The sequence below is a fragment of the Vombatus ursinus genome, unplaced genomic scaffold (assembly GCF_900497805.2).
Source record: "Vombatus ursinus unplaced genomic scaffold, bare-nosed wombat genome assembly UNPS02014832.1, whole genome shotgun sequence".
Taxonomy (NCBI): Eukaryota; Metazoa; Chordata; class Mammalia; order Diprotodontia; family Vombatidae; genus Vombatus; species Vombatus ursinus.
In genome coordinates, this window is record NW_020954610.1 from 63,543,715 (window position 1) to 63,556,065 (window position 12,351).

The 12,351-nt window shown below is 41.5% G+C and overlaps 1 protein-coding gene across 1 annotated transcript in view; it reads right to left on the minus strand.

Annotated features, from left to right (window-relative positions):
* The window catches only part of DNAI1 (dynein axonemal intermediate chain 1), a 247,207-nt gene that overhangs the window by 112,796 nt on the left and 122,060 nt on the right, over positions 1-12,351 (minus strand). The window lies entirely within an intron of this gene.

Genomic DNA, 12,351 nt, shown 5'->3' on the forward strand with positions numbered 1-12,351 from the left:
TGTCATGTCTGAGGCTAGATTTGAACTCAGGTCCTTCTGACTCTGGGGCCAGTGTTCTATTCACTGTGCCACCTAGCTGCCCCTTGGTCATTGCTTTTTGCCTGCACCTTTAGTTATGAATTCTAACTATTTATTTAACCCATCCAGTGCTTCTACCAGCCCTTCTCTGTGCACGAACCTTGTGGTTGTGGCTTTTTTTTTTAACTTCCTGGCCCAGAGAGACTTTAAGCTGTATCATGGAGGATTCTTAGCCTCCACCTAGGGCAAGTCCCATTCCTATTCCCTATCCCTCATCCCAGGGTAGAGGCAGGAGGAGAAACACACACCAAAAAATTAAAATTGTAAGTCATTTCTGTGGCTTTTCATCCTTTAGTGGAAGCTGTGAGTGGCAAATCTCCTGTCTAACTGTATTACGAAGTGTTTACCACACAAAATTTCACTATAATCCAGCCCATTGAAGTCAGGAAATTGAGACGATCTGGGAGAGACTGCGTCTTATTCATCTTTGTATTCCCTAGGGTGCCAGCACAGAAGCTTACATATGTAGGTGTTCAAACATTTGTTTGTTGAATTTAGCTAAATTAGTGTTCTGAAATTCACATCTGCTAACTGGGAGGTAACTGTCTGCTCATTAGTGTCTGGCTACCACAAAGGAGTTATAGAGACAGGACCCAGGGAGGGTTCTGGTCCCAGCTCCACTCTATCTGCTCAAAGACAGCTTGACAGTACTCCCCACCTTCCTTGTATCCTTTCTTCCATGTCTACATCAGAGACTTCAACATTCTCTCCTTATCCCTTCCTTCTGCCCCTGTTCATCAGTGTCTTGGATCAGATTCAGAAGAAACAGAATGTGGTGGATAAAACATCAACTAGAAGTCAGGAGCCCTGGTATTAGCTCTGCCACTAAGCAGCCATGTGACCCTGGGAAAGTCACTTTACCCAAATATAAAAGGTCACGCACAAAAATGGATCATGGAATGAGATACTTTTTAGACCTATAGTTAGGGGGAGAATTGTTAGCTAAGCAAGAGACAGAAAAAATTAAAAAGATAAATCAGAAAATTGTGATGACATAAAATTTTAAAGTGATTGTATAAACGAAATAAAAAAAAAACAGTTGCACGAACCTGATCCACAGCTGCCAAAGTGATTTTCTTAAAGCATAAATCTGATCATGCCATACCCCTTCTCAATAAACTTCAGTGGCTCCCTAGTACCTTTAGGATAAGATAGAAACTCTCTTGACATTTAAATCTCCTTACAACCTGGACTGTTCCTCCCTTTTCAATCCTTTCACATGTTCATTGTTGTTTAGTAATTTTCAGTCATGTCTGACCCTTTGTGACCCCATTTGGAATTTTCTTTTTAAAGATACTGGAGTGGTTTGCCATTTGCTTCTCTAGCTCACTTTACAGATGAGGAAACTGAGGCAAAGAGGGTTAAGTGACTTACTCAGGGTCACACAGCTAGTAAGTGTCTGAGGCCAGATTTGAACTCAAGAAGATGAGTCTTTCTGACTTCAGGCCCTGTACTCTATCCACTGCACCACCTAGCTGCCCCTTTCACATATTACTCCCTTCCTTACACTCTGTGATCCAGTTTTAGTGACCTCCACAGTTGACACTCCATCTCTTGCCTGGGTGACTTTGTGCTGGCTGTCTCACACGCCTGGAATGCACTCCTTCCTTGCCTCTGCTTCATGGGATCCCTGGTTCCCTTCAAGACACAGCTCAAGTACCACCTGGTACATGAAGCCTTTCCTGATCCCTCCTGAGACCACTGCTCTCCTTCCCCAAAACACCTTGTATTCATTTTGTCTCTGTCATGTGTATACTTATATACCTTCATATTGTCTCTCCCACTAGAATGTAACCTCCTTGAAGGCAGGGACTGTTTCTTTTTTGTCTTTGTACCCCACCCTTCACTTAGCACATACTGATTGATTGATACAATTGGCCCAACCATTGTGGAAAACGATTTGGAATCCCATTTAGAAAAGTCCCTAAATTTCATATCACTTCACCTCATGATCTACTACCGGGTATAGGCCCCAAAGGGGTCAATGCTAGGAAGAAAGATCCTTTACATAGCAAAATATTCATAGCACCACTCTTTATGGTAGCAAAACAACAACTATAAAATCTAAAAAAAACCCTAAATTAACAACTAAACAATTAAACTAACAGCTAAAAAACAACATCTATAAAATGTTGCAAGAAAACCCCAAATGGGGTCACAAAGAGTCAGAGAGGACTGAAACAATGAACAACAATATATACTCCCATCATCTTTAGAACCTTTTAAAATTATTTTTATAGAAATAGAAATGGAAATGAAATGGGGGTGCATCAATTGGGGAATGGCTGAACAAATTGTGGTACATGCAGTAGTGTGCTGGTAAATGTTTTGAACAACTACCTCTCCGAAAAGGAAAAAAAAAAGTACTCATGACTATACTTTCTAGTTTAACCTGCATTGTTAACATTTTCTCCATCGCTTTCTTAAGTATAGACAATCAACAAAACAATAAATCAAGCCTTGATTTCATAGCATTTGCTGATTCTGGTTTCCGAGGTGTAAAAGCACTGGATATTTAAGAATAGGCTTGGCTCCAGCACACTCATGGGTACAGAAATATAATGAAATATTGCTGCATTGCGAGAAATGATAACTATGAAGATTCAGAGAAACATGGGATGATTTCTATGAATGATTTGGAGTGAAGAAAAAAGAGCTGAGACAATAATATACACACTGACTCCAATAACATAAATGAAACACTAAACATCAGCAAGTTGATGAAACACCTCTGTCTACTCCCCACAGAGAAGTGGAGGACTACAGATGTGGAACAGACTTTAAGGTATAATCACTCTGTCAGTTGACTTTTCCTTGACATAAGGCAGGGTTCAATGGAGGTGGGGTGGTATGGTAAGGGAAGGGATTAAAGGGAAACGATTGGTGCAAAACCAAAAGGTATCAATAAAACAAATGGAAAAAAAAGTAACTTTGCCTTCTGAGGGTTCAAGTTACCCTAATCTGTAATGAGATGGAAGGGTCAGAAGGATTTAGACTAGATTATCCTTAAATTTCCTTTCTGCTCTAAAATTCTACACTTCATTTCTCTTTAAAGTTCACACAAAGCCTTCTCCCAGTAGTCTAGATCACATTCCAAAAGGACAGGAAAACAAAAGAAATTTAAAACCATTACAAACACAAAGACCTATCCTTGTAAAAATCTATTTATTTGATACATTCTATGATAGTTCATGATAAGCGCTGAATACATATTCCAAATACAGAAGCTCTCAAACAAATATAGGCATGCCCCAACATTGTTAATTAGTTCTCTGAAATATATTACTTGGAATTATGTAACAGGTGGCAGTCAGTTCCAATGAAAGTATGTTACAGATGGCTAGTTGGCCAAATGATAATTAAAATGGGCATTTGAGACTTGAGTTGGGATTTTGTTAAATACATTATTGATGTTATTGCAACACGACTGGTTGAGGCAAAACTGTGCAGGGTATGCCTGTAATCAAAGACTAACTTTAGTAGCTCCTCAGCAAGATACTGATTTTAAAAATAAAATCATTTGAATAGTCTAATTTTTGTCATTCAATATACCATCTTTCATTCTTCCCTGCTGAACTTAATTCCATTTTGAATAGACCATCAGTATAATTTAAAAAGGTCCCTTTGAGTTCTATTACTAACTGAATTCTTTTCCTCTATTTTTTCTAAGGCATAAGCAATGACAATTTCACATTAATGAGCATTCTCTTAACTCCTCTTTCCATAGCACTAGTAAAGACATGTGCCAATCTCAGTGCTGGCATTAGGTCCAGTGGGGTACCCCTCAGGACAGTTCTGCCCATTGGATAGTGAGACATAGAAAACAATCTTGTTCTAATCTCAAGCTAGCTGAACCTCTGCTGGATCCAAATTCAGGAGAGGAGGGTACAAGGGGTTATTGAAATTCTAAACTGAACACTTATTTACTTTCATACTAAACTCTATTTCCTCAAGTGCCCAACAGGGCTCCAATCACAGTAGGCCCTTTACTAATGCTTTCAAAATGTTGTTAGCTCCTGTTTCCCTCCTAGGGACTGGAGAAAGCTTAATTGGTGGCTTCTTTCTGGGACCTGGTGCTCTTGGAGGTGGCTGGGGATTGAGGTTAAATGATTCTTGAGTCTTCCCAGTTATGGCTGTTGAGCTGACCACTCTGTAATTGGGTCCCTTGTGTCCACTATAACAGAAGCCAGAACTTTCTTCACACACTTTGGAAACAATAATATGGTGACCTCAAGGTCCTGGCTATGAATTCACCCTCAGGAGAACCAGCTTCTAAAAGCAGATGGGCACATTGCTGGCTAGCTTAACATTATGTTTATCATGATGGGCCATAGGTAGCACTGGCCTAGGCAGACAAGGTAGGAGTTTGGGACCAGAAAATTCAAGATAAGGTCTAGAGAATGATGATAAAGAGTGCACTGATGGAATGGTTCAATCTGCAGAGTGCACAGAAACCAGAAATTTGGCCAAAGCAGTGGAAAATCCAGCAAGCAGACATGACACACTAGAGGCCAAGAGACTTTGAAAGTAAGTCAAAACCTGCCTCAGACAGCAAACCTGTCATATTCTAGTTGAAGCAAGAACCAAAGACTAGCTTCCCAGGCAACTGGCTCAGGTCTTAGAGGGCAAAGGTTCTCACTGTTGACAACTCATTACACCTCACAACTTCTGCCAGGGCAGTCACCATCAGTATAAAAATGACATCCTCATTAGGCTCAGGTAAGCGGCTCTAGGTTATGGTTCTCCTCCAAGTGCTGGACAGTGGAGCATGGTCTCTTTAACCTGACAGTCAATCATAAATGGTTGGTCTATCTGTGTTTTTGCAAGCCTATTAAATTAAGTCTCCTACAACTGGGAATAAGTTCTAGTCTTACACCTTAAAGGCCTGAAAGAAATCAGGTGACCAGTTAAATGAAGAAAAAGCCTAGATAGCATATGCAAAATTAAGTTCAATGTGCTGTTCTCATTCTAATCTACAAACTGGTTTCCCTGGGCCTCTGTGGAGGGAATAGGAGAGTCAGCATATGTCTGACCTCAATGAGTTCAAGTGACCAGATCTGGATGAACTCTATCCCAGAGAACTGAAAGGATTGGCAGATGTGATTGTGGAGCTGCTGTCCATGACCTTCTAATTATCTCATAGAATGACACAGGAGTTGCGGGACTGGAAAGAGGCAAATGTCCGGATTTTCCAACATGGTAATAGATTGGAGTCTACACAGTCTATGAAAGAAGATTTGACTCCCATTCTTAGCAAAAGCCCAGAATACATTATTAAGGAGGATGATGTGTGAGCATTTGGGGAAGCAGTAATCACTACAAGCCAGCCGAGCTTCATCAAGAATAGGTCATGCCACACTAACCTCATTTCCCTTTTTGACAGGGCATGCTTGACAAATTTTTAGATGAGCTTGGAGGCATAGCTAATATATTACATGACAGAGTTATGCTCCAAAAAAAGGAACTGGATAGGCTAAAATAATGGGCCAAATTAAGTAGGATGAAAAATCTGACGATAATAATAGCTAGCATTTATATAGTGCTTTAAGGTTTGCAAAGCTCTTTATGGGCATTATCTCATTTTATCCTCACAACAACTCTATTATCCCCATTTTCCAGATAAGGAAACTGAGGCTTAAAGCAACTAAGTGAACTTGCCCCATATTATAGAACTGGCAAATGGCTAAGGCAAGATTTGAATTCAGATCTTTCCCAGCTCCAAGTCCTGTACTTTGTGTACTGTGCCACCTACCTGCCTATAGGGATAGTGCTTACCTTACAGGGTTGTTAGGAAATGAAATACATGTAAAGTGCTTTACAGATCTTAAAGCTAAATGCTAACTATTATCATTATTATTATTATTATTACTACTACTACTAATAATAATAATTGTCATCCTTTTCAATTTGGCCTATCCAGTTCTTTCTGGATAGGGATAAATGAAAAATCAACTTCAATTAGAGGATGAGGGAGGTGAAAAAGAAATCAATTAGTGTTGATTATTTTGATTTATTTTTAGTTTGATTATAGGATTAATTGCATTTTTTTTGTTTTAGGAAAAGCTAGCCTTAACAGCTAAGTCAGACTAACATAGATAGTTTTAAGTCTAGTTTACCTATAGATTTAGTGAATAGACAGATTGATAAGACTTTATCATTTAGTAGCAGAAAATTTAGAAGAATAAAATAACCATAAGATTGTAAGGTTTTTTAAAAAGGCTGTTTTCCTTTCTAGCAGAAAGGGGAGTTGACCAGAGGCTAAGTTCCCCTTTCTGGCAGCTGGAGAAAGGTTAGCCAGAGGTTAAGTTCCTCTTTCCAGTCTTAGTGGATAATCCTCCTTTTTTTTCTTGAGCTAGAATCTAAGTTGAGTCATAGAATCTTCTAAGAAAGATTTGTGGTGGCTGCTAACCACTGACCACAAGGTCCTCTTTCCTAGTGGCTTTCTGGTTACAAAGGGCAGCACCTGTAAGGCAAGGACTTCTGGGAAGGGATTAAAAAAGCCTGGGACAAGCTAACTTGTCAAGTGACCTGCTTTGTCCAACGGAATTATGTTCAAAACAAGTTTCTGCCATTTTTTTATTCCCCTTTTCTGTTATAAAAATCAGCTCTGCAAATTACTCGGGGTCATTGACCTCTAAGGAGTCAGATGACCTGATTTGATATGCAAACGCTAGCTCTGCAAATTAAATCATAGATGGCTCTGTAGTTTTGTCATCAGTTTCCTTTTTATTTCAGATAATTCATTTTAACAGAGGTCTGACTAGACAACAGTTGAGAAAGACTGTTATGTCTTAGTGGACTGCAAGAGCCACGTAAGTCAACAATGTGATGGAAGAGACAGAAAATGATCCTAGACTGTCTTGAGAGGCGACAAGGGAGGTAACAGGTCACTCCAAGCGTTGGTCAGGACGTGTCTGGAATGCTGCATTCAGTTCCAGGCACTGCATTTTAGGAAACACATAGGCAAGATGGAGGACAACCAGGATGGCAGAGAGCTTCAAGATCCTGCCACGTGATGATCATTTGAAGGAATGGGGAGTGTTTAGCCTGAAGAGAAGACTTAGAGGGATTGCAGAATTTAGAACTAGAATTGAAACCACCTTAGGAGGTCGTTTAGTGAATGAAGTCAGGATTCGAATTCAGGCCCTTAAGTCATTTAGTATAACCGTTTTTCATTTTATCAATGAGGAAGCTAAAACACCAAGAGACTGAGTGATTTGCCCAAGTGATTTGCCATTTGTTAGTGACAGAACCAGGATTTGAACCCATCCTGATTCCAAGTCCAGTAACTCCTTCCACTAGGACATGACTACTTTCTTCAAGTACCTAAAACGCTGCCACGTGAAGCAAGGGTTGGGTTTGTTCTCTGTGGCCTGGCAGGACAGGCTTAGGAACAGGGTTTGAAAGTTGCAGTGAGACAGATGTTGGCTTGGGGTGAGGAAGAAATTCCTAACAGCAGAGCTATCCAAAAAGCATAATGGGCTGCCCCAGGAGCTAGTGAATGGACTTCTTATTGCTGCAGGCTGGTTGACTGATCAGCTGTTGGGGATGTTGTAGAAGGTGACCTTGGCCAGGCACAGGTTGGATTAGACGGCTGCAGCTCTTATATGAATACCATATTAATACTTTGCAGAGGATGCTTTAGCTCTCTCAGGCCCTTCAGATGAGGAGGTTAAAAAAAAAACCTTGGGGGAGTTTCTGGGTAGTAGAAAGAGTACTGGATTCAGTCAGGAGGCCTGGGTTCAAATCTTGACTCCACTATGTGATCTTGATTGTGACTATGCCTCAGTTTCCTCTTCTCTAAAATGGGGTTATTATGTACACTACCTAACTCACAGGTTGGTTGTGAAGAAAGTACTTTGTGAACCTTAGAAAGTTGTAGAAATGTGAAATTTTATTTGAGCATTCCACCAACATGGATTGAAAGTTGACTGAGGTTTTAGCTTGGCTTGGTAAATGGGCTGAGGGCTGGGGCTAGCTGTGCAAGCATATACACACTACGCAGATAAAAAATTATTTTGAAATGCTCTCAGAGCAGGTCTTTCATTTCTAGAAATTCTTAGCTTGACATGAAGCCTACAGAACCCTAGGCAGTAGTGGGGGAGGTGGTCCCCTTAGCTTGATGAGAGGAATTGGACAAACTACAGGAAGCAGCAGCCATCTAGCCATATTTCAGTGGCCATGGCCTGAAGAGCGGAAGGTACTCATTGCAATTAGGCTAAGTCCCTTCTCCAACGGTTCATGAAAAGCTTTGGAACAAATCTCAGCCAGGTAGATCAACAAGCGTGGTGAAGTAACGAAGTCCTACTTTGGCTGAGGCTTCCTTCACCCCCAGTCACATCAGACAATAGGAAAAACTTTCCAGTTGTTGAAATTGAGAAATTGTGGAATATGTGAAAGTCTGGGAGACTCCTGAGTCTTCCTTCCCTGGGGCTGTTGTGTTGCCAGATGGGTTTGGAAGCAAACTTGTCTGAAGGCAAATGAAGAGAGTCAATGACCCTGGGCTGGGAGAATTCTAGCAATCACTTCTTTAGCTTTCCAAGCCCCTGACCTTCCCTCCTCCAGTTGCAGTAAGACAACTGCCTTCCACATGGGCTTGATGAGTAGAATGGTGCCACCTTGCTTGACACATGGTATCAGGCCTGGATTTCCAAAGCCCCTGGAAGCAGAGGCTATGGAATGGCGCCGCCTTGCTTGACACATGGTATCAGGCCTGGATTTCCAAAGCCCCTGGAAGCAGAGGCTATGGAATGGCGCCGCCTTGCTTGACACATGGTATCAGGCCTGGATTTCCAAAGCCCCTGGAAGCAGAGGCTATGGAATGGTGCCATTTTGCTTGACACATGGTGGCAGGCCTGGCTTCTATAGCCCCTGCAGGCAGAGGCACTCTCCTAGGGCACCAAGTCATTGAGACTAGGCATTGTCTCAAAAGGCCAAGTCCAATGCCTTATATTCTTCTGTGCCATTGGATTGGCCCTTTTCCCAAGGTTGGGGGTCAGAAAGGGCATTTCTGATTGGAAAAGGTCTGCCAGCATTTGATAGAGTCACTATAAAGCCCTCAGAGTACAAGGTCATGATCCTTAGTTACTGCAATGCTGCTGGGCCTGCATGTACCAATTCAATTAGGAATCTGATTTTAAATAATATTGGAAACAACAGCATGCCCCTTGGAGACAGAACACATATTTGTATGTATTTAATTTGATTTAGGGAAAATGAAGCAAACATTTGAGAACTTAAATGACTAAACAGTAATTAAACTAACAACTAGAATGAACCTGCCCTCCAATCAAGTTAGCACATTGCACTTTATGGACTGTATTTACTAATAGATCTGACAACATAATTAGTACTGTAAATTTTACACGGCCTGCAACTCAGTGAATGATATACTTTGTACAGGGAAGGCAGGATGCAACGAGGTGGATTAATTTTCATTTTCAGTAAATGTAATTAACATTACTTAATTAGTGAAGCTGACAAATCATTGGGAAAGATTTAAATCTTTCCAAATGCATATTCCCCAGAGCAGGAGGAGATGGTGGACAAAGGAGGGCAATAACATTTGTGCTGTCTTATGAGTCTCTGGCCTTACCCAGCTGATGGCTCTGTTCTCACAGAGGGAATGCAGGCTGTGGTTATTAGAAGCAGACTTTCCCAGTAGCCTGGGAGGTCAGAACCCTTGGTAAGGGGAAATGGCACTTGGGCTTGGAGTCCGGAGGAGTGCTCTTGCTTTTGGAAAGCCTGTGGTCATTCAGGGATTGTATGCTTAGCTTCCTAACGGGCCTCCCATTCAATCCTGCCTAACACAGTGGGAGCCTGTGCCTGGGAAAGAGGTGCCAAACTGGATTGCATTGAGACTTGACCCACATAGAAGCTGCCCCTTCCACAGCCCTGCATTCATATGTGACCTCCTTTTATATTATTATAGTAGAACCACAGAAATACCAGATCTGGAAGCAATCTTAGTATCCAGTTCAGTGTTTTCCCACCCAAACTATGTGGTAGACTGATAAAAATTTTTACATTTTCAACTGAGGAGTGTTCCACCTTGGATGGTCTCAGCAGGGCAGCTCTCAGGTTTGCCCAGGGAGCTGGAGGCATAGGATACAGGAAAAATGGGAAGGAAGAACTGGTTTGTTTGTTTTTTAAGTCTACAGGTTTTAAAGAATTAAAAACCTTTGGCAGTTGAACCTGCCATCTAGATCAACTCTCTCATTTGACAGATGAGGAAGATGAGGCCTAGGGAGTGACTTGTCCAAGGCCATACAGGAGTCTCAGAGATGATATCTGAACCAAAGTCCCCTAACTTGGTGAGATGGCACCATTCTATTCATCAAGCAGAACCACTGCTCTTCCCATTGCACCACACTGCCTATGCTGTAAAAGCCTGGGGAAAATTTACTGTAATCAGCAATTTGTAAATACTGATGTCATGCTGCCTCTCCCCCAGTCCCCACTCCCATTCTACATAGAAGGAGACTAAGGTAAGGAGAGGGGAAGTGACTCACTTCGGGTCTCCCTATCAACAAATGGCAGAGCCCAGCTTCTAATCCATGTTTCCTGATTCCGAGTCCAATGCATTTAGTCTGTCTGTACATATACAGGTTTAAGTTGTCTCCTCCAACAGAATGCAACCTTCTCGAGAGTAGGGAATGACTCATTCATTTGGGGATTTGCATCTCCAGCACCTCACACAGTATCTGACACAAAATAAGTGCCATAAGCATAAATGCTTGTTGATGGATTGCTCCATAGTGCTCAGAAGGCATGGTGACCTCAAGAGACACCTTCTGTGCATAAAGAGCTTTCACTATAATGGAAAAAAGATGAACATATCCCTCTCACAGAGAAATTCTCATTCATCTCTCTCTTTCCCAAGGCCCCATTCTTCCACCCATAAGAGGGGTGAGGTGGAGTGAGTGGCTCATCATGGCAATGCCAGTAGGAACCCATGCCTTTGCAAAACTTGTGAAGAAGGCATCATAGAGGCAAAGGAGTAGGCTCCTAGAATAGGGGGCCTTAAAGTTCTGGATACTTCAGCGGTGAGCACTAAAACAACAGCCAGATAGATTATGAGGCTCAAAAACAGATTGCTTGAGGTAGACTTCAGAAAAACCTGGGAAGATTTGTATGGTCTGATGCTGATTGAAGGGAGCAGAACCAGGAGAACGTTGTTCACAGTAACAGCCACATTGTGAGATGGCTAACTTTGATAGACTTAGCTCTTCTTAGCAATGCAAGGATCTCCAAAAGTCTCATGATGGAAAGTGCTATCCACATCCAGAGAAAGAACTATGGAGTTTGAATGCAGATCGAAGCATACTGTTTGATCTTTTTTTTTTTCCTTTTTCTTCTGTTTTGTTTTGATTTTTCTTTCTCATGGTGCCTCCTATTAGTTCTAATTCTTCTTTACAACATGACTAATATGAAAATATGTTTAATCGGAATGTATATGTAGAGCCTATATCAAATTTCATGCCATCTTGGGGAGGGAGGAGGGGAGGAAGGGGGAAAAAATTTAAAACTCAAAAGTTTATGGAAGTGAATATTGAAAACTAAAAATAAATTAATTAATTTTTTAAAAAAAGAAAGTGCTTGTTTTTCCCACTTTCAACTCACAGGCATAGCCCAAGTCCATTTGGTTCTTCCTCTAGAACATCTACAAGTCTGGGTGCTTCCTTAATGTCTCTTGAGAGAAAATCCCACTTTTTTTTCCTTCTTTGCTTAGGACACTGTGCTGTGAAAATGGAACAAAGACTTGGAGAGAGGCTACCAGGGTGGGAAAACTGCGGCCTTGAGGCCACACACGTGGCCCTCTAGGTCCTCAAGTGTGGCCCTTTGACCGATTTGGTCAACCTGGTGAGTAGACAACATGCAGCTGCTGGTGGAGGACAGAGGGAAGGGACTGGACAATGGTCGCACAGGATGAGAGGGTACGCAGACAGGATCACAACGTTTTGGAATTGGAAGGGATCTTGGTGGCCATCTAGTCTAAGCCACGCTCTAAAAGAGTCCCCTCTATAGCATCTCTGACAAAAGGTCATCCAGCATTTGCTTAATGATCTTCAGGGAGGGAGAAGTCACTATCTTCTAAGGCTTCTCCTTCCCTGTTGGGGTGAATTTAATCCTTAAGTTTTTCCTTGCATCTAGGCACTTAAAAAATGCTTGTTGATTATTAGCCTAAATCTGCCTCTCTGTAACTTTCTTTTTTATGGTAATTTTTATTTTTTTTTGTTTTCAACATTTACTTCTACAAGATTTTGAGTTCCA